The 18767-nt window shown below is 42.6% G+C and overlaps 1 long non-coding RNA gene across 4 annotated transcripts; it reads left to right on the top strand.

Annotated features, from left to right (window-relative positions):
* On the top strand, window positions 6783-10959 carry LOC110430876. Of its 4 annotated transcripts, none has more exons than XR_002448280.1 (4): window positions 6783-7177; window positions 7699-7798; window positions 9774-9823; window positions 10166-10959. It is a non-coding gene; the product is annotated as an uncharacterized LOC110430876 (long non-coding RNA). The 4 variants fall into 4 exon arrangements; XR_002448281.1 differs by having other exon boundaries at window positions 9774-10232; window positions 10333-10959; XR_002448279.1 differs by having other exon boundaries at window positions 9774-10436; window positions 10540-10959.

Raw genomic sequence — 18767 nt, 5'->3', positions numbered from 1 at the left:
GGATGATCTACTGTTCTATTGGGGAGGCTCACGGAATCTAGACAACACAAAGGATGTTCGACCCGCACCTATAAACCTACCCGTCCTGCTAACGAGATATGGGATACAAAGGTAACTCAGAAATGTCACGTTCCTCGCTACTACCACGGTCCAGCTAGTCAGGGGATATCTATGAGTACCCTAGCCTAAACACCACGTTTACGCTAGCAAGTGATTACTCTAATACTCAACCGGAAGAGGATTAAAGTAAACTCATAAACCAAAGAACAATAAAACAAGAACTTACTAGAATTAGAAGTCGAATTACTGAAGAATCTTAGAAGCAAGCCTCGGGTTAGGAGACTTGATCCCGCAGGTACAACTCGGAGTAGACACCGACAGGCCGGCCTTCCTCCGATCCACACCTCCACTCTATCTCTCTCAATCTAGTAGAAACTAGAAGATCTATTTCTACCTTACATTGGTTGCTAAGCCTAAAAAGAAATATTATTTAGAGAAGAGGTTTTCCTTCGAGGGCACCCCTCAATCTCTATGATAATTTCTTGTCTACTCCAGGGGCCAGGGGCCTTGCTTATATAGTCCTCCTCCTCTGTGCGTTTTTGGTTCAGCAGGCGATGTGGTACTAAACTTTCCACCATATCTCATTAAAATGCACATAGGCCTTAATGGACCAAAATATGATTTGGGCCCAATTAATCCCGCAGCTCTTTTATGTGGAGTCCTTCTTTTATTAATATCTTTTGATTCCGAACTCCAAATATAGCAAGTAATATATGCATTTCGATCAGCTCGACGAGATCTTTGCAATGCTGTACTCCATTCTATGATTGGTGGAAACACCTGGGCGGGCGCCCTGCCCCCGGGCCCGTTTGCCTTCTCGTCCGTTCCCGTGGCTTCTGGAGTCTTCTAGATGATAGAAAATTGTGTGGCACATTAATATCTCTATGTAATCCCGACGTGTGGGCCTTTCTTCCTTATTTCCTGATAACCCCCTGCAGAAATAGACAAACACCAAAACTCGTGGAATTCTGTCAGATAAAACCCTAAGTCTAGATGTTGATTTCATTTGGATCCTTTTCTTTGTTTATTTGATAATTAAATTTGATACTTAAGGACCGTCAACAGACACCATGGAGGAAATTGCTCCTGCCTCACCGCTGGGCGACGATTTTCCCTTGACTCCATCCGATAAGTGTTGGCATCCCTGCAAAATATGAACTCATCGGGAACCCGTGCATTAGCCATTTCTTCAAGTTCTTCCCGGCTCCTGGGGAAATACTCAACACGATCTCCAAGCCTGTCGTGCACGCTGAGCCTACCCCCCAGCCGATCATGAACGGATGCTCTCCCTCTAATCGGCCCATTAAATTGCCGATCATTATCACGATAGCGCCGATCAGACCTGTCGTACCGGTCATAACCGTTGCACTCAGGACAATCTCTAACAGTAGGAAGTTTGATATTCTCTTTCCAACAATGAATGAAGAACGGGCAATTCCAGTGATCCCTATGCCGATTCTACTCCTGCCGGCGTCTTTCTTCTTCCCGGCGATAGTCCTCTTGCTGGCGCCGATACCGATCTTCACGTTGCTGCCAAGTCTCCCGATGACTTTTATGAGTTATCATAATACCAGATCGGGGAGGCCTCCCTGAGTTAGCTCTCTCCTGGACTAGGCCTTTTCCTTTCGCATCGGCGGTAGTGATTTGATGCTGAGGATCCACCGATGCACTTCTTTCAGCTGCTTCCGATGTTAAGACCTTGGCCTTTCCCTTAGCATCCAACATGTTTGTTGGGAAAGGATGTTGATCAATCTTCATCGGCTTCTGAGCTTTGGAGCTGTCAAATTTGATCCTCCCTGACTCTATAGCCGATTGCAGCTGTTGCCTAAACACTTTGCACTCATTGGTGCTGTGAGAAGTTGCATTGTGCCATTTACAATACTTCATTTTCTTCAACTCCTCAGCCGATGGGATCACATGATTAGGTGATAATTTGATCTGACCTTCCTGAAGTAAAAAGTCAAATATCCGATCGGCCTTAGTGATATCAAACGCGAACTTCTCTGGCTCTTTATGCCCAAAAGGGCAAGACATCAGCTTCTTGTTTTTCACCCACTCTGCCAAGCCGATGACCGGTTCTTCATCAGAATCTGAGCTTGCTGCTTCATCAACAAAGGACACCTTCTTGTTCCATGCTCTCTTGGGCTCGAAAGGTTTGATATCCTGATCAGAAATCCTTTGCACCAAATGACTTAAGCTTTCAAACTCCTGAGATGCATACTTGTCCTTTATGTGCGGCAACAGACCCTAGAAAGCCAAATCGGCTAGCTGCCGATCATCCAGAACCAAGCTATAGCATTTGTTCTTGACTTCCCGTATCCTCTGCACAAAACCTTCCACCGATTCATCATTGCGTTGCCTCAATTTAACCAAATCGGTTATCTTCTTCTCATGGACCCCAGAAAAGAAGTATTTGTGGAATTGTTTCTCCAAATCGGCCCAAGTAATCACTGAATTGGGAGGCAATGATATAAACCAGGTGAAAGCCGATCCGGACAATGATGACGAGAATAAACGAACCCTTAACTCGTCCCTGTTACCAGCTTCCCCGCACTGGATGATGAACCTGTTGACGTGTTCCATGGTCGACGTGTCATCCTGCCCAAAAAACTTAGTAAAATCCGGCACCTTGTACCGATTTGGAAGCGGGATCAAATCATACGCTGGAGGATACGGTGTCCGATAAGAGTAAGTGTTGACTTTGGGTTTTATCCCAAATTGATCTCTCATTACTTCGGCAATCTTATCGGCCCAATAAGCATCGGCATCTTGCCGATGAGGTGGTTGCGGATCTGGCGCCTGCTGGTAAGCTTCCACGTGTCGATGCGGTGCGCGATCTGCATAGAACATTGGATTAATAATTTGTCCCCCAATCTGCGGACCACTGAGCTGTTGTGCGCCGATCTGCGGTCCACCGATCTGCTGGCCTCCCAGATGTTGACCTCCAAACTGCTGACCAGCGATCTGTTGTCCGTGATTCATCGGCTGATTGACTGCCCCTTGGTTCTGGAACCCGAGATAAATCTGGCTTTGCTGGAATCCTGTAGCCTGATGGTTCGGTTGGGGCGTTTGCGGAAAGACTTGCTGCCCAAGCCATCCATAATTAGCATTCATCGGCTTAGATCCTGCCGATGACTGAAAATTGGGCATCATCATTGAATTGACATACCCTAGCTGAGTCACAAACCTCTGTTGCGTCAGCATTGAGTCTGCCGATGTATTAGGCATCTGGAACGTTGTAGCTTGAGAATTCCCAGTGTAAGATCTTGCAGTAGTAGTTGTAGTATACTGGGAACTCTGATTCATCGGCATGCTTGGGGGTGCCGATGTCATAGTAGCCTTGCCTCTCACATCAGTCGTCTGTGATGTACCCGGTGTTAACTCTGGAGGCATACCATAACCCCACCAGTTAGGAGGAGGAATCGATCCCGACATTGCCGATGCCAACAGATCTGTAGCGAGTTTAATCTGCCTATCTGAAGTCGGTGGATTTGTCATCGGCGTAGATCGTGCATTAGTGACTCCTAACGTGCTTGGAGGAACAGGAATTTCCATACCCGCAGCGGCTGTAGCAGCCGATGGAGCTGTGACTACTGGTGACCCTGGCTGATGATGAGAGGGGCCCACATAATCTGGCGGCAATTGTCCTTCCTTGAAAGTTCTAGCCACGTCATTGAAAACCGTATTGGACAGCACACCAGCTTGGTTGATCAAGGCACGGTTGATAGCATTATCGACCATCTCTTGAAGTTTACCAGGATTGGCTTCAAAAGTAACCTGCCGAGGCATCGGCAGCGCATCCTTCTGGATCACCTCGCCGCTCCTGTTTATGCTGAAGGATCTCAGGCATTGCTGCTTGTAATCCTCCATGGCTTTAGCAATAGCTTGCTTCTGCTCGTCTTTGAGGCTATCTTCTGTCACGGGGATGACGTTCTCCTGATCAAACTCAGAAGTCGACATGTTGATCTTGACTTTGAATCTTGTCCCACTGGGCGTGCCAAAAGATGTGTTGATGCAAAAAAGCGGATCTGCAAACACAAAGCGCTAATACCCGATTTAAACGTTAAGGCGTGCCAGCCAATTTGACCTTACTATCGACAAAGGTGGTAACTCGAATACTTTGGTCCTGACAACAGCGATGCGCCCGGATGCCACGGCCAAGAGGTATTCACGCGGAACTTGAGAACACGTCGAGCTTAAGTCGACGAATTCCTAAGAACTCGTAATAAAAGGAAAAAAGGTATGACGAAGTCGTCGAAAGTAGATGCTAGAATATGAGTAAAAACTGGTGTTTGATTGATTGATTGATTCTTTTTTACAAAGCCCTAGGGTCTACATTTATACCCTGCTCAAAGAGCTACAACCAGACATGACTAGAACTCGAATTCCAAATTAAACAGAATCCGTATACAAAACGATCTAAATAACTAAGGAAAACGCAAAACTATCCTTACGTGACAAACTAGAACACCCCCACAAGCCGATCGGCAACTTCGAGGTTCTCCCTCCGTATCATCGGCAGACTTTCTTGTCATAGCCATCGGCACAAACGCATCACCATCTATGGACTTGGTCACGTTCAACCATCCTTCCATCGGCAATCATCCTCATCGGAAACTCTGTAGATCAAGCACTGCCGTCTTATCTTGCCAACCTATATTTTACCAATCATGGACACGTGCCCAAAAACGGTGTCAACAGAACTTTTCAAGATTCTCATTTACATCAAATCTTGCGGCATATGCATAGATCATTAAATATAGATAAAAATAACTAATTGTGCACAGTTTAACTATAATTCGTGAGACGAATCTTTTGAACCTAGTTAGTCCATGGTTGAAAAATAATTACTAAATACAAACAAAAATATTATAATAACCAAACCCAAATATTTTCGTGAACTAAACAATGCCTAAAACTTCCAGACACGCTCCGATCCAATTTGCAGTAAAAACTGACTCAGAAGTCCACGGTAGGAAATGAATATTATAAGCATATTTGATAGAGATTTACTAGCTCTCTAAATTTACCGAGACTAACTCCAACGGTTTTGCAATTGAGTTAGACATTCTTGTTTTTTGAAAAAAAAAGCCCAAAAATTACTCTCCAATGGTTTGACAATTGCCTTTGGCAAATTTAGCAACTTGGCAAATGGAGGGTCAAACTATGCATATATGCAAAAGTCCGCTAGGCTTGGCATTGGTGTTTTTGTGCGACGGAGAGACTCCTCCCGCGCGCATATCCTTCTCCTGCACGCCTACTCCTCCCGCGCACCGCCGTCAGAGTTTCCGCGAGATTGCTCTGTGGTATCACCATCTTCCATCGAAGTTTCAGTTGCCGGCTTGGTGGAGTCTCCAGCGACCTGGAATCCATCGGTGTCATGCCTGCTAGCTAGCTTAGACGTGCCTCCCTGGAGGACTTGCTGCCTAGCTGGATGCAATCGCCGGCGACCAGGCGAACTGGCGAAGAAAAACAAAAACCGTGTGAACTAGTGGCGGCGCATGAGGAAAAAAAGCGTGGGCAACGAGTGGGTTCATAATTCCATTTTTTAGCTTTGCCATTTTCATTTGTGAGTTGACAAACTCCATATTTTGTTAAACAAAAAATACAAAACCGTTAAAGTTACTTTAAAAATAAATTCAAATCTATTTTTTTAGCTAAACCCTTTTAGCTTCACCATGGATCTGATCCATCAAACGGTGACCTGACTGGGGCAGCTCAAGTGGTACTCCACCAAATACAAGTTTAGTGAAGTTAAAAAAGTTATCTATCATTATAGAGAAAAAACAGGTTGTTCATGGCCGCTCCTCCCCTCACGGTCGGGTCCGTATGACTACACTTAGGTGGATTTGTAGCGGCAGTTTTGCTAGCCGCTTATACAGAAGCGTTACCAGAAATGTCAGATTTGTAGCATCGCGGCATTTTTCTCGCTAAAATTGCACGCTTTGTAGCCGGCAGAATTTGAATTTGTGACCTTCTTTCGTACGTATCCTCCTCTACCACTAAGTTGTCAATTATAAAGTTTAATAATTTTTAGAAAAATTCTATATAACCCCTTGACGTTTCGAAACAGTGTCTACTTCACGCCCTAGAGTACAAAACCATTTATTCTACACCCTAAACATCTTCAGACTCTCAATATAACACCTTGAGGTGGTATTGGACCCATAGTTTTGCTGACTTGGCTATCTATATGTCACACATAACATAGCCATCATGGCGCTCTGTTAGGTCCTCTCTCGGCCCATGAACTAGCGCACCGGTTCAGCAGCCTCGTGGTCAAGATGCACCGGTGCCCAAGAACGGCACTGCCGTGTAAGCCGCCTTCTCACCCGCCGGCCATCGATAGTTGCTTCGCCAATCTGTCAGCCCACCTAAAGCCAGTCCGACACGTGTTTGATTCGAATCCTCATGGTTGCAAGCGGAGAAGGGCTGCAGAACCAGTGGCTACGACGAGCACCCTGCGACCCCGCATTCACTCCTACAATTTGGAACGCGCTCCTGCGCAACCAGATATGCCACGTCGTCCAAAACTCCTGCGGCCGTCCGATCTGCCGATCAACGGTCCAGGACGCACGAAGCGAATTCTACCGGAAAGCAACTTCTCATGTTTTATCTGGCTTCTAAGATGCTTCTTCTCGGCTTCATAGCTTCTCATCTGAATCTAACCAAATGAATATATACTACAACTCCAGCTTTTCCTTCCAGCTTCTTCCCTTCTCCATCGGTCTCTTTCTCCGTCCCGACTCCCGACATGAGCAGGAGCGACGGCCATGAGCAGGGGCACGGCGGCAGCGGCTGCCCTCTTCCTCCTCCTCCGACGCCATCCCTCGCCTGCCTCTCGCCTCCGTTTCTCCCTCCCCTTTCTCTCTTTGTCCCTTTTCTTCCTGACGCGGCAGCAGGCGCGGGTGCTGGTGCGGGTGCCAGGCGACGGCGCCCCTGGTGGGCAGCGCCGGCATGGGAGGGGCTCAGCACCTCCTCCCTCTCCCCCATCCTCCGGCCCCAGTGTCTTCAACGCCTCATCCGGCTGGGGAGCTTATGCTCCTTTGCTCGACGAAACTCTAGGTGCCTTTGCGGCGGCTGCAGCGGTGGTAAAACTCAGCGACTGCATTTCATGGTGAGTCACCTTCTTCTTCTCCTCCTTCATCCCATGGCCCCTCTCCCAGAACCTTTTTCTCTTGCATTTTTTTGGAGTGATAGATCCTAACAATAATTTGTATCGCAACTGAGAACTGCACGTTCTAGAGGGATGAGGCGTTGAGGAGGCTAGTGCCGGAGGATGGGGGAGAGGGAGGGGGTGCTAAGCCCCTCCCGTGCATAGATGTTTAGTACACATTGTATCTGAAATTTATTATATATCGATTGCAACAAAATTCCAGAAAGTAGACTACATGTGCATTTAGTTTTTATTACCCCGTTCTCAAATTTGCTTCTTATTCATGAAGCTTTGCATGTATCAAACTATCCCGAACTTCACTATGACAATGTCCTTATGTTTCTTAGGCTATGCTTAAATGCACAATAGATCAGGTCTAGCTGCAGGCATATATGGCGGAGTGAGTTCATATTCATGTTTAATGAAATCATCTATACAATTTTCATTTCTTATACTGAGATGAATACTATTGTTTTTTCAAGCAAGAAACACAGGTTACAACTCTGTGCTACTGAATATCCAACTCTGGGCTCCTGAGTGGAATATATATTTTATACACATTCAAGCTTCTTCAAAGGAAAGGTATGTTTTCATAGTGCTATGGTAATCTCCCTGTTATTATGTTATTCAGGGCTTCATATTTTACCACATAGATTATGCATGGTGACGCAATTAACTTTTTTCCGCTCAGCCATGTCACAAAATATACCATTCAGTACTTGAATTGATGTTAATTTTTCAGCCTTTGCTTTCTTGAGTCATAGAGTCAGGATGATGATAAGGATATTCAAAATTGCCTCCTGCAGTCTACCTAGGATGTGTACAACATGGAAAAAACTTAATTAGTTAGCCTTACAATTACTTAGCTACAGGTTATCATTGGTTGCCTTACAAACATTCTCCAATTACTATATCCACCTATGGACTTTTTCCTTTTTTAAGAGGTGTTATGTTTAAACCTCTGTCCACCCTGCTCCTTCACTTATATTTTACTCTTTAAACGCCAATCAATTATTTTCGGGAGTCTGCATGCCACTTTTCCCTATCTTATTCCCATGGCTCTCTAGACAACAAACAAATGTGTGGATTCTTCTTAACAATACATGGTTATGTTACCAACATTAAGATGCTACCAGATTGAGTAATATATTTTCCTCTTGCAATGTAACTACCAGCACAGCTCATGCGTCGATCATTTACCATTTTCTAATAAAGATATCGCTGTTAGGCAGCTGTTATGCTTTACCAGAAATTATTTGATTATTTCGTTGTCAGCAATTGATGTCTCTATGCAAGGTCCATATGTTAGATTCTGTACTCCTTTGTAACAAGGTGCAAGTACCTGTCAAGGGCATTGTGTCTCTACAGTCTGGTTTTATGTGTTCCATTTGAAATTTTATGCCTACGATATGACATCTTTTTGTTTCAATTTTTTCTATTATTACCATGGATTATGTGACATCTAAATTTGGAGTAGGCCATACAAGAGCCTTTGTTCTGTGAGACTGTAAAGATGTAGTGTGGTATAAATTGCTTGACGCAACATCTCTTAAGGTCGTATTAAATAATCTAGAAGGGTAGCTATTTACGTATAGAAATAGCTTCAGGTTTATATAAAAAATCTTTCTGGTTTAATTTACATTTGTACAACCAAAATGATTTTGGTATTATCGGAATGAAGTTTAGGTGTCCATACTGCTGCTTGGGTTCTCTGTTTTCCTTTTTTCTACTGTATGGCGATTCTCAGAAACCTGCAGCATGCAGGTTGCTTTTGAGCAGTCTCATTTACAATCAATATATAGTAAAATTTTGAGTCATTTCCATATTAATAATAACAGGTCATATATGCAGCAGAAGCAAAGCATGTTTATTTTAACCAGCCTAGAGGAATCATGGCAATTGATTTTTCTATTATACTACTTTTAGAAGTAATACTTGGAGTGCAATATGGCAACCGAATTATGCTATCTCTACAATAGAAGTGCTAACACAATTAAATGATATCTTGGTTATGCTACTTTTAAAACTTTTGCCTGCATGAATGCCTTGTTATAGTGAGACACCTGGTTATTATGAAATCTATTTCAATGTTATTGGCACACAATTACGTTAATAGGCAGATGGCCAGGCAAATCTCAGAACATAATTTTATTTCTTAAAAAAAATTGGAACACCACACCAACCACGGAGGTTTCATCTTGAAATTTTCGCTGAGCGTCTTCATGTTTTGCCTCATGCTCCTATTTCTAAATATAGTTTTTTAAACTAAAAAGTATAAGCCAAATGATGCATACAACAAATATTTGTTTGTTTTTTACCTATTTGTTCTCGGTGCACTAACCAAGTTGGGTCATGTTTTTTTTATATGAAGTCGAGAGGCACACAATAATATATTTGCTTATTGAGTCTAAGGTGGCATCCTACTATAAGAATTTTAGTGAGCTTGGCAACTTAAATGCATTCCTTTTTTATAGTGCTGACAACTTTAAAGATTTTGGTTTGTATTATATGAACTTCAAGTACTACTAACTAATGTTACCCATCATTGTTTTTTTAGCTTGAACGCTTGAGTGGATCTGCGTTGACAGTGATTGAGTCATTATCAAGGTTTGCTTTATGAAACTATTATGTTTCCATTTTTTACTGCTCTCACATATTGTCTTTGGTTGTTTAAAATATAAACTGCTATATTTTCTGTTATGACACTTCTGTTCATAAGATTGGTACGTGATGCCTCTCTGTTTGGCTCACGCAGCCTTCTTGTCTTATGTAACCTAGCAAAATCTGAGAGACGAATTCTCTGGCTTCCAGAAATCTGTCAGTTGATATCTTTTTCAGTTTATGCTATTTGATCATGTATATATACAGGATTTCAAGAATCAAATCAGCTTTGCCTTCTGTCATTGTTTTTCCTTTTTTGCTACTCACTGTAACATGGATTTGCACTAGGCAATTTTTACTACCATCTACCTTGAAGAAGGTGAAACCTACTGGTTGATCATGGAGGCTGTAAAAAGTATTAGCTCTTTTTTTCCTTTTCAAACCTGACATGTGCCTTTATTCTGGTTTTTATTCAAAGTGTTCCAAATATTCACTTGAGTTCCCTTATCTGGAAGATAAAATCATTTGTAGGTTGGCTCACAACCTATTACATCTATGCAAAAAAAGAAACTGAGTGTTGCAGAGAAAATTAATTCAATGCCCTTCAGCCTCCACACAGGTATGTACATTTTGTGAGCAATCATGTAGATTATGTGATTACTGTTCAAGAAGATTAGAAACCCTCATGGGTTCTAGCATAATCTGTTTAACTCTAAATTTAGCCTATATGTGACGGAACACTTTGGCGGTCAACTCACTACCAAATCAGGGAGTCCAGGACGTGATGAAAGCAAGGTAGGGTAAAGCTACACCTTTTAGTTCTGCAAAATTTAACAATGCAACATTTTCTAATTACATTTCAGTTCTGTAAAATAGATTGGATAGAGCTACAACTTCAAATTCATACCTGCCTTGCCATGTTTGCAATTTGTGTATATATGATTTCGCTTGCTGATGCAGTAATGATGGTGTTTCAAAGGTGCCTTATGATTTGTACATAAAAGCATCGAGAGTTTTTTATAGTGCTATAAGGTTGCCTCCTTCAGCGCCTTGCTCTGACTTTATATGTTCCCTCCAGTTCATTTTAAGGCAGTACATGTGACTTCATTCAGTGAACAGCTAATATATGTTCTGCAGTACCCTGTCGGATGACTTTGTGCACTACATTTCACAAAAAACAGCACCTATCTAATTATGTTCTCTAATATAAGAGCCCACAACCATCCCATAATGCTTCCATATGTCCAAGAAAGCCTAGCATGTACGGGATATAAGCACTATGAATATTGTGTATTGTAATATGAATGGTCGCCCTATCTGTGGTACTTTGCACCTACTCAATTTCTACACTCATACACAGAACCATATACATGTATCTCCATTGCTTCCACGCAAGCTTCCGTAAGCCTTTACTGGACGCGCGCAGGGGCGCGCGTTTCCTACTAGTTCGTCAACAACCACACCCGCCGCCTCTTTCACAGCCACTGCCACCAGGGTTTTTATCCAAAAACCAAAAAAAAAAAATTTAAGATTTCTCGTCCGACACATGCATAGAGCATTAAATATAAATAAAAACAAAAACTAATTTACATAGTTTGTCTATAAATCGCGAGACAAATCTTATAAGCCTATTTACTTTATGATTAAATAATATTTATCAAATAAAAACAAAAATACTATAATATTAAAATCAAAAACTTTTTGGATCTTAACAAGGCCCAACTCCGATGCCCTTTGTTTTGCTTGTCGCCGGACGGTGCTGTGCCTGTGTGAGTTATGTATGCATTGTTAGTTCAATTCTGGATAACGGTTGCCTTGAATGAAACGTGTTCATATCGATCGGAGGATAATATATGTGTAGGTGTCCAAGCTGGTACACGGGCCGCCGGGCTAGCTACCGTCTGGGTCCGGCCAGCAAGATGATGCTCATGCATGCTTTGCTATCTGTGAGGCACGCAGGGCTGCAACCTGCAAAAGCTGAAGGAAATGAGATATCGGCACAGGATGGTAGAGAGATGCTAGTAGTCTGTACGTAGCTGGTCTCGCCTTCTACGGTGTCGGCGAGCGGGACGGCGCGCGCCGGCCGGTGCTGCTGGTGACGGGTGCTCGTCGCCGGGCGAGGCGGCTTGTCGTAGAAAGGGTTCCCCCGGCAGGCAATCCTGGGATGCGGCGTGTCTGAGGCCTCTACAAGGAGGTCAGCCTTGCTGCCGCGGTCACCGCGCAGCGGACCTGCGACGTCGTCACGCAACTCTTACTCGTGACTAGGCTCCGACTAGGCTCCGACCAACCAAACAGGCACGGGTACAGGTTCGCTCCGACTAGGCTCGGCCCACTTTCCAACCAAACACACGGTGTCACATTAAATCTTTGAACATATATAAAAAAAACATTAAATATAGATAAAAAATAACTAATTATACGGTTTACTTGTAATTTATGAGATAAATCTTTTGAGCCTTCTATGATTGGATAATAATTGTTAAATACAAATGAAATTGCTATAGTAGTCAAAGCCAAAAATTTCCCCCAACTTGTAGGCCTGTTCTTAAAAGTTTTCAAAAATTCTCCGTCACATCGAATCTTTGGACGCATACATAGATCATTAAATATAGATTAAAAAATAACTAATTGCACAATTTGACTGTAATTTACGAGATGAATCTTTTGAACCTAATTAGTCTATGATTATATAATAATTATCAAATACAAAACGAAAGTGCCACAGTAGGCGAAGTTAACATTTTTCACCAACTAAACAAGGCCCAAGGTTGCCTCCTAGCTTGGGTCATCAGGTGGGACCAACAACTTGCTCGAATGACCCGCATTGTTTGTTTGGCTGATAAGTCATGACTAAAAGTATTGTTTACTAATTTATTGTGAGAGAAAAATGCTACTGAATAGCTGGCAAATTCAGCAGATAAACTCAAGCGAACAGAGTGACAGGCTCGGGCGCTAGTGTGTGCTAGCCTGCCATGGTGGCTGTCTAGATAGGCAAAACCGCCCTGCAATACAAGCCAGGGTTTTTTAACCGGTTTAGCAAACTTTAAGATGCTTACATGGTTTTGTAACTAGGGGGTTAAGTGGACACCTAATGATACATGAGGGGATCATTTAAAATTTTTCCAATAACTTTTCAAGATCTATAACTTTTATTTTGGTTATTTAATCATTTATTTATCCAATACAAGGCTAGTAACATTGTTCACAAATTTTACACATCCCTCTAACAGTTTCATAACTATAACGAAACTATAAGAGGAATATGTAAACTTTGTGAACAATGTTACTATCACTTTATCAAATAAAAAAATGACTAAAATAATTGATGAGTTCTACAACTTTTATGTTCATGACATTTTCAGCTAAATCATTTAATGTTTTAAAATGACATTTAGTATGAGAGAGGAAAACTAGTTACACAGTTTTAATAAGAGATTAAAAAGAGAAATCAGAGTTCTTCAATAATTTCAAAATTAATTTCAAATAATATTTTAAAGTAATAAATGATTTCAAATAAAAAAGTTGTAAACAACAAAGTTCTATAACTTTTCGAGATCTATAACTTTTATTTTGTTCTCTATATATATGAGGTTATTTGAAAAACTTGAATTTTAGATTTTTATTATTCAACGTCTATTTGTAGGGGTGGCCGAATATTGAGCTACACCTACAAATTGAGTTATTTATAGGGGCGACCGATAACACCAACAGTCCCTATAAATAAATTTGTACTAGCGGGGATCCCTATTGAAAGGTCCAAATGGCTAGAGGGGGGTGAATAGCCTATTTAAATTTTCTACAAACTTCAACTAGACAAGTTGATTAGTAAAACAAAAGGCGAAGCTATTCTAGCACTAGCACAACTAAGCTATGCAAGCCACCTACATAAGTCTAGCAAGAAAGCTAAACACTAGTTATAACAAGAAAACACAACTAGAAGCTTGCTACACTCCTAAACAAGAAGACTAAACTAAACAAGCTAAACAACTAGCAAGGTATACAAGTAAGTAAGGAGTGAAGAGTGATTGTTATACAACGTTGTAGAGTAGAGATATATCCAACCAATCACTCACAATCACAAGAGAATCCTCGGCAAGAGATGACACAAGATTTTTTACCGAGGTTCACTTGCTTCCCGGCAAGCTAGTCCTCGTTGTGGCGATACACCCACTTGATGGATCACGAGCTAATTGGCAATCCAAAACCAAACCCTCAGCGGGTGCCGCACATCCACTCACAAGATGGAGATCCTCCAAGCCACGAGCAATCCACTAGAGTAGCCAATTGCGATCTCCCGCGGAGAAGGCTCAAGAACCCCTCACAAATCACTTGGTGAGGCTCCAAATAATCTCCAATCACGAGCTCAACACCACCGCTGCTCCAAGCCATCTAGGACGTCGGAAAACACCCAAGAGTAACAAGAAATCTGCAGCAAACTCAAGAAACAAGTGCCACTAAATGCAACTCTCAAAGCAATGCACTTGAATCTCACTCAATCTCACTAGGATGAGCAATCAAGCAAGGAGATGAGTGGAGGGAGTGTTCTCTAGCTCAATGTATGTCTCAAATAATCAAATGTGCAAGAGGTGGCCTCCCAAAGCCGGCCACCTCCTATTTATAAGCCCCTCAGAAACTAGCCGTTGGCTGCTTTCACTGGGCTAAAAACGGGGGCACCGGACGCTACCAAGTGAGCACGGGACGCTCGACCCCCTGCATCCGGTGCACTGGGGTTGGCCACGTGTCCTTCTTGAATCTCGCGTGTCAGTTTCTAACGGCTACCTGCAAAGCACCGGGCGCTCTGCAGGTCCACACCGGACGCGTCCGGTGCACACCGGACTAAAACTCAGGGAGGTATGCAAAACCTCGGGGTCACCGGACGCTGAGCACCGGACTCTCTCCGGTGCGTCCGGTGCTCACCGGACTCATACCCAGAGAGGTTTGCAAAACGCCCGCACACCGGACGCTGAGCACCAGACTCTCTCTGGTGCGTCCGGTGCACTCTGCAACACCCGACAGCACACCGGACGCTAAAGGCCAGCGTCTGGTGCCTCCGCGCAGAGCATCTGGTGAGTGTTTCTCAGTGAAAACCACTCTCGCGACTTCTCCAAATTTCCCACCAGCGCAATAGAAAATATACACTTATTTTTCTCAAAAGCGCCGAATCCCGCCGAGCAAGCTCGGCGGGAGGGAGAGAGGAACCCAAACCCCTCTCAACCCTAGGAACTCCACCTCCTTTGCAAATGTGCTAACACCAACAAGTGTCCACCACCAAAGTGAATGTGTGTTAGCTTTTTACAAACAATTTCCCGAAGGAGTTAAGTTAGCACTTTACTAGATCCTAATGCATATGCTCAAGATATGGACCTAGTAGCACTTGATTCGAGAGATAACCGTGATTTCCCCTCTTAATAGTCGGCTATCTATCCTAAATCCGGTCAATCACTTCTCTACTCATCTTAGACTGGCGAAAGTAAAACCCTATGTTTATACCTTTGCCTTGATAACTTTGCTCCTAGTCTATCACCATGATCTCCACTTCATGCTTCATCCCTTTGTGATCATGTGGCCACCTTTCCATGCCACCATGCACCTTCATCACATGTGTTGCTATGCCTAACTCAAATCACTTAAACACAAGGCATTAGCAACTTGGTGTCATTAATTACCAAAACCAAACTTGGGCTTTCACCTGTGCAGTTGCACGGGGTAGGAACCATTGGAAAATACTAACGGGTGTGCACTGTTCATTGGACCCATTACTGTTAAACATAATGGGTACGCACTATTAATTGGATCTGTTACTATTGAGTATAACGGGCATACTGTTTACTGGAGGATAACGGTTACACTGTTCACTGGATCCGATCCGTTAGTGTTATACTTAACGGGTGTACTGATCACGGGATCTGTTACTGTTAATGTATAGTAAATTGTGAGAGAGACAGTTGTATACGGTAAAGGGTAGATGAGCGACTCGTTTGGACACCATTTGTAGGGGTAGCTCAATATAGAGCCACATGGACACATCTAGATATGAACCTATAATAGTCTATAATACCCATGAGCAACATAGTCTGATAGAACACTTTGAGAAAATCCATGTGCAAAATTCCGAAGAGGATCGGACGATGACATTGTAGTTTCTTGAAAATGTAAGAAATAAATGACAACAAAGTCTTCTGGTGATGACTATATTATATACCTTGTGGATGACACTCCAAGAATCATCGAAAAGACATTCTCATCTTCAAATACTGACTTATGAAAAGAAGAAGCGAAGAGTGAGATGAATTCAATTATGTTTAATAGAACTTGAGAAGTTGTTGAGTATCCTTACAAGTGCAAATCTGTAGGATGCAAATGGATGTCCAAGAAAAGATTAGGTGTAATGGTACTATTGAAAAGAACAAGACAAGGCTTGTGGCTAAGGCTGGATGAAAAACTCGAAGCTCGTTAGCTCGCTCAGCTTGGCTCTCCGAACCGAGCCGAGCCAAGATTATAGCTCGTTAGAAATAATGAGCCCACTTGAGCTAGCTCGCGAGCCGTTCGCAAGTCAAACGAGTCACGGCTCCAAGGGAAAAGTCATCATACTTTATATTAGTTTTGTATTACTTCATGTCTTACACTTTAGAAATAGTTGATATATTAGCATATATGAATATTTTGTTTGATTTAAGGCCGTTGAATGTATTACTTTTGCATTGTTACTATTCTCAAGCTTCGGATATATATAAATATTATATTTTATGTACTTTTTATACCTATCTCGCGAGCTTAATAAACTAGATCGAGCTTGTAAATCAGCCAAACTAAGCTAACTCAGCATCTTAACGAGCCAGAATAAACCGAGCCGAGTCAAGCTAAGCTTTTTTTCTTGGCAACCTCTATGGTCTTCTCGTTTTATGAGATGGATGTTGAGACAACTTCTCTAAATGGAGAGCTAAAGAGGGAATCTATATAGATGAGTGAGATGAATTTGTAGCAAATGGTCAAGAATACATGGTGTGTAAATTATTGATGTTTTTGTACGGTCTCAAAATGTCTATGCAATGGCATGAGACGTTCGACGGAACCTTAACATCTACTGCTTTATTTTGAACGAAACTGATAAATGTATGTATTATTGCTATAGTGAAAGTAAGTATGTTGACAATATATTGATCTTACGAAATATAATTAAGGAGGTTAAGAACTTATTTAATAATTTTGAGATGAAAAACTTAAGAACAGCTGACGTTATTCTTAATATCAAACTATTAAGAGAGGATAGTAGTGAGATTATATTTCTACAATTCTACTGTTTTATAAGTCATATTTTGTTAAGTTTTAGATTCAAACGAAATAATCCCACGAGCGGGGCACGAACGTTGGTACACCCTTCAGTCTACATCGTTCTAAGTCCTATTGGCTCAATTTCTAGATACTAGACGATAACCTGCGTGTTGCTGCGGGAACTTTGTAGCATTGCACTGCATCATTACATATTATAAAGTTCAACATATATTAAAAAAAATAAAAAAGAAAATAGGATATGATGGGCAGCCTGCTCGCTACTCGCCTTCATTCCTCTCACGACCGAATCACCATCTCTAAGTGAAAAGAATAATCACCATCTTTTCATGTGCTAGCGCAAGGAAAGGTGGGTGCTAGCGAGCGATGCGGGCATGGCTTGCTCGTGCGGTGCAGGTCGCTGCCAACATGTCAACGTGACTCCATCTCCCGGTGTGGTGGCGGCAATAGCCGCACCCATTGGTAGGTAACCCAGGCCACGAAATACCGAAAACCAAAACTGAATCGAAAAATACCGAGAACTGAACCAAAAAATATCGAAACCAAATAATTCGGGGTACCAGGTTCCCAGGTACCAAATTTACCGAGGTACTTTCGGTACTGGGCCTCGATAAACCGAAATTAACGAACAGTACCGAATTAGCCTGCCAACAGCCCATGTAATAGCTATATATTATGTTGTGGACAACTATATATTATGTATTTGTAGACAACTATATATTATGTATTTGTGGCTTTCTATTTGTTTAATTTGACACTATTATTCTATATGGATTCATGTAAAATTTCTGTCAAAATTTGCTACTCAACCTGATATTACATGTTGTTCGGTACTTTTGGTATTTACCGGTACCGAACCGAAGTACGGAAACCGAAATACCTCGGTACCGAGTTTTTCCAGAAACCGAACGGTACCGACTTTCTCTGGTACCGAATTAGAGAAGGTACCAAAATACCGAATCGATCGGTTTGGTAGTACCGAACGCCCAGGGTGACCCATTGGAACTTCGTCACTAACCATGCATGGATGCCACCTCAGCTCGTTCCCCGTCGCTTGCCCCTTAGCTGCTGCCACTGTCGTCTCTTGAGCGAGAGCAACACTTCTCCTTGCGCTCGTCTCTTCTCACCGTTGCTACTAGTGCCACACCGTTGGTTGGCGAGCTGATTGTCCCTGCCCTCTACTACAACAAATCTGGCGCCAAAGGAGATGACCGACATGGCTCTCACGATCAAGAAGGCTAGCACCTAATTCATGGGTGAGATGAAAGGGTGAATGGAAATGAACGAACCTTGCTAGCTTATAAATCTGAGCAATTGACTGCTTGGTTCACTAATTGAGGAGCCTGTGAGTGGTTATTTATTTGCTCGTGAGTTGGGGCAGGTCTAGAGTGGTTTTTTATTTGCTCTTGAGTGGCATTTGTTAGTCCATTTACATCTCTACTATAATTGAAATCTTCTTGAAGTCCCCTCCCTCCTTCAAGATCAACGGCTCACAATGCACCAACTAAGAGTCCAACGTCTGAGATTAAGAGGTGAGAAGCCGCTTCCAACTCTCTCCTCACTCCCACCCTCGCCCGCGCGCACTCACCCAACGTCGTGGGATCGAGCACCCATGGCTTCAATCACCGGCAAATGAAATTACGTAGTTTTTCTTTTTTTT

The sequence above is a fragment of the Sorghum bicolor genome, chromosome 10 (genome assembly GCF_000003195.3).
Source record: "Sorghum bicolor cultivar BTx623 chromosome 10, Sorghum_bicolor_NCBIv3, whole genome shotgun sequence".
Taxonomy (NCBI): Eukaryota; Viridiplantae; Streptophyta; class Magnoliopsida; order Poales; family Poaceae; genus Sorghum; species Sorghum bicolor.
This window is presented reverse-complemented; position numbering and strand designations above follow the sequence as displayed.